Source organism: Nicotiana tabacum, chromosome 12 (assembly GCF_000715075.1).
Source record: "Nicotiana tabacum cultivar K326 chromosome 12, ASM71507v2, whole genome shotgun sequence".
NCBI classification, from domain to species: domain Eukaryota; kingdom Viridiplantae; phylum Streptophyta; class Magnoliopsida; order Solanales; family Solanaceae; genus Nicotiana; species Nicotiana tabacum.
In genome coordinates this window covers 112,375,627-112,380,369 of record NC_134091.1, presented here as the reverse complement: position 1 = coordinate 112,380,369, position 4,743 = coordinate 112,375,627, and the positions used below count along the sequence as shown (strand labels likewise).

The window sequence follows — 4,743 nt, the reverse complement described above, 5'->3', positions numbered from 1 at the left end:
GGAGGGTAGTGTGTACGCAAACCTTACCCTTACCCTTGGATAGAAAAATTATTTTCGATATATCATCGACTCCCTCCTTTCAAGAACTGTCCATCTTGCTTTTGGGGTGACTCAAACTCACTAACCTAAGATGCTTACCACTGTACCAACCTCTTATTCCATGTTCTTAAAAGAGAAGCAGTAAATTGGAAGGTATTTCTTTTTTTTTCTTTTCCTTCTACATACATACCTTACCCCAAGAGAAGGGGAAAAAAAAGGAGAAGGGCACTGCAAAATGTTGATATTATCGAGTACTTCCTTTGTCCCAATTTACGTAACAGGAGGGTCAAAACACTTGATTTAGTATAGATTCTTCATTTTGTTTTTAAAAAAGTTACATATTTATAAATTACAGGAACAGTACTACATAGCTAGTGATTCAAAACATTTAAAAAAATTAAGAAAACTATAATCAAAGAAAAAAAATAGTACAACTCCACAAAAAATAATAGCTTCCATAAAATGCAATGGAGGGAGTAATAAGATTTAAGCGACATCTTATTATAGGAACAAACTCAATATAATTCTACTAGTATGGTCTGGGAGGGTAGTGTGTACGCAGATCTTACCCCTATTCTGGGATAGAGAGTCTGTTTCCGATAGACCCTCGACTCCATCCCTCCAAGAACTCCCACCTTGCTCTTGGAGTGACTCAAACTCACAACCTCTTAGTTGGAAGTGGAGTGTGCTTGCCACTAGAGCAACGAGACTTAAAAAGCAAATCTTTTGTCTATTCATTTAAATTTCTTGGCCAACTTCTAATATCTTAAGGTGTCGCATATCTATTTGTTTATATTTTATTTTCCTTAAATATCTACCCGACTATGCCTACCGTGAGACTGAGAGGATTAAAATATGTTGTATTACAGCCACAAAACACCTCGTTATACTAAATATTTATAGAATGGAAGTTTTACTCATCTATATTACATTATGAATCTAATTACTACTACTATTTAAGAGGTTCTCATTTAATTATATATCTTATATGAAATTATACACAAAGTAATGTATTAGGCTTCACTCTTCCCCATTTTTTCTCTCTTCTTCCTCCTCCAAATTTAAACCTCTTCACCCAAGCTATTTAAACGCTTCAATAATGTGACAATAAAGTTGTTTGAAATTGTAGATATTAAATCAGTGCAATTATAGACGCTTCAATAATGTACTCGTATTTGGCAAGACTCTAATAGACATTTAAATCAATGATCTGAAGTCATATCTGACAAAAGCTTTTGTAGAATTAGTAAATGACAATGACTTTGATGATACCGTTTTCAAGATTTGAAGCACATAAATCTTGTTTTGATCTTCACAGGTCACAGCATAAACAAAGTCAATGAGATTAGTTAAACTCAATTGTTATTCATTAAAAAAATTTATATTAGAAAATTGAGTTTTGCGGCTTTATTATGTATTTGGATTGGGTGGTGTTGTAAATGATTGGAAATTATCCTTTGAAGTTATATCTCAAGTTTGGAGAAGTTTGATGAAGATTCGAATTGGTTTGGTTGTAATTTCATATTGAAACTCGAAAAGAATTAACATAAATAAATTGTATGTATTTCGTATGTCGGGTGGATAAATAACATACAAAATATATATAACTAACTAATCATGCAAGTTGTATGCAAGTTATCCATAAATCGTATGTGTTTGACCGATTTCTGTACAACAAAAAGTTATATAAAGTAGTATATAAGCGGTATGTATTGACCAAATTATGTATAGCAAAAGTTGTATATAAAGTGTATATAAATTATATATTTTGACAGAATTTGTATATATTTTATATAAGAAAACTGTAGCTACTTTTTGTATCTATAGAAAAAATGATACGAACGCGGAAGCAAAATAACAAGAACACAAATAAAAGGATAGAAAGATAGAGATTTAGTAGAGAACCAACTAAGAAAATTGAAATAACATTTGAAATGAACAAATACCCAATCAATTTAAGACTTAATTGATGAGGATTATTTTGATAAAGGTCATGAAACAAGTGTCCTCCCCACTCCACCTCTAGTGAAGCAGTCGTTTTTCAGAGCCATATTTTCTTCTTCGTATAGCAAAATGTTGTGAAGAGAAAGTGGTGAGAAAATGTTCATATATTGTAGTCCTTATATAGATTTAATTAGCTATGTTTAGCAAGTAGAGAACCTTATCCACAACGCACATTTTTTACTTTACTACTACTTGTATTTATCGAATCCCATTCTGAGGTCCCAAAGAATGAAATATTCATTCATGAAATTCTAAATATTCTTAGTGAAAGCTTTTCCTAAGGGCTAATACATTTTTCCTTTCCTTTTTGAAATAACCAATTTAATGATTCTACATGAAAGGCAACATTACTGCGGCGAAGTCTCTCGTATTCACAAAAATCATAGGTAGACTTTCCAAAACGGGTGATGAAAATAGATTTCACAACATCATCAAACTTATATACAATGACATTGTAATTTAATGTATATTATCAAGTAACCTTTACTTGCGTAAAGGATAACATGTCTTACATCTAGATTCCATTTTTTATGAAGGATTACCAGTAGATATCTTTTAGAGGACTAGATAGTATAAAAATTTCTTTACACTGTCGATGTATAAGTTATTAATTCTTTAGGTGTTTACAACTTAATCTCATGATAAGTTAATTACTTCATAATGAACCTCTGTATATCTTAGTCCCCATATAACTACCGGGGGAACCCCAAAAAGATGGTTGAGAAAAAGAACGTCACACACTGATAAATATATCATCATTGTTAAAGGTAAATATCAAACTTGCAAAATACATAATATCTTAACATATATATTGACCATCAGAAATACATCCATAGGAGGAGAGTGGCATATATAATATTTTCTTCATACACAAAATTATTTATTTCACAGGCAAGTTATAATAACTAGCTGCCAATATTGCCAAATATATGGCTATGAGCCACTGAATAGCATAGATTTTCTATTACTTGAGAAGGTGACACTCGATATCTTTGGTCACGCCGACGGCTAAACCCAAGAGAACGAGAGGCTCTGGGATTTCTTCAGTTTTCTTCTCGTACACAAATGTCCATGTAGTCCATTGGTGGTCATGGGATGTGATAATAGTGAAGGAATTGTACAACTCTAATAGATCTCCTCCAATTACTTTCCAAGTGATTGATGATGATCGATAGCTTCAATCACTTGCTTAGAAATCTTATCTTTTCCATCTGCAATCCCAAAAATACAAGAGATGTTACTCATAGTTTAATTGTCCAGTTCCTCATATAAAAAAGAAAAATGGCCAAATTTATCCCTAGAGTATACAATATAGAGAAGATTTATCCTCCGTTTGCAAAGTGGCCCAAGATATATCTGAAGCTCGATCACAAAGATTGGATTGTCTACTTTTTATCCTGAATGGAATTATCGTTAAAACTTTCAAAAGAACTAGTGACATTGTGGAATATATGGGAATTCGTAGGGAAAAGCATAAATCTGATAATATTGTGTTTGGTACGATATTGAAATAATTTTTCGTGAAAGAAGTTTTGTCCTGAAAAATGTTTGAAAACATATTTGTTGTTGTTTGTTTTAGTGACTGAAAAAAATATTTTGCAAACGATATATTAATCAAATTGGAGAGTATTTTGATAAAAGTTCCTGAGTACAAATGATTAATAATAACATCTAACTGTTAGTTGGAGTATGTCATATGAAGTTAAAAGTTAAGCGAGTTAAGGAAATGGTAAGATGTTTTTTTTCCCCTTTTGTTGCAAAATGATTTTCTTGGACTACATTTTATGGTAACTAAAACGTATTTTCTTGAAAAATGACCCCGTCCTATCGAACACAACTAAATGTAAAAATATTAATTGATGCAAGTAATAATATAGAGAGAGGAAGGAAAATGTGTATTACCGTCGTTATATTTCCAGCTAACTACCGAACCAACCTTTACGCTTCCTCCTTCATGAATCTCAAAACCGTTGAGCTTACCGGGGCATATATTGGGTAAATGATGAGTATTAGTGTGAAAAATATCATGAACCAAATGTCCTCCACACTTCACTTCTAGTGAAGCAATCAACTTGCCTTTCATTCCCATATTTACTTTTTCGTAGTAGCAAAAGGTTGTGAAAAGAAAGTGGTGTGAGAAAATGTTTAGCAGTTGTAGCCTTTATATAGATTTTACTTGGCTATATGGAAAGCTAGTATAAAGCATGATCCACGATTTTTAATTAGTGGGGACGAAGGTTAGTGTGAGTTCATTTCGTATATAATTAGGTTGTATTAAGTTATAAGTTTGTCTCGATTTGAATTTTTACGTACGCACGCTAATTAAAAAAATGCTGTAGATAAACTTACAGCTTATAAGGTATATTCATTTTATAGTTAAGATTGAGGTTTACAACTACGAGGTCCTTTTTTTCTTTGATGTTTTCAGTGTAATAAACGTGAAAATACAAGATTTTGTTGTGGGGTCATATGCATTATATTGTGGGGTCCTATGCATTATATCGTGTGCTAATTCTGCTAATTCTAGGCAAACAAGATCAACGGTTTACTGAGTAGTTGGAAATCAACTAAAAATGTTAAAAGTGTTTATCGCAAAGTAATAATTGAATTTATATGTCATTTAAATGATAAGTGATTTAATTTAACACGAATAATTTAATAACAGTAAATAGTTGAACTCAAGGAAAACAAAATGATCAA

The 4,743-nt window shown here is 31.7% G+C and overlaps 1 pseudogene; it reads right to left on the bottom strand.

The window, feature by feature from the left end:
- Positions 1–2,784: 2,784 nt before the first annotated feature.
- LOC107810826 (kirola-like) lies at positions 2,785–4,541 on the bottom strand (annotated as a pseudogene).
- Positions 4,542–4,743: the final 202 nt, after the last annotated feature.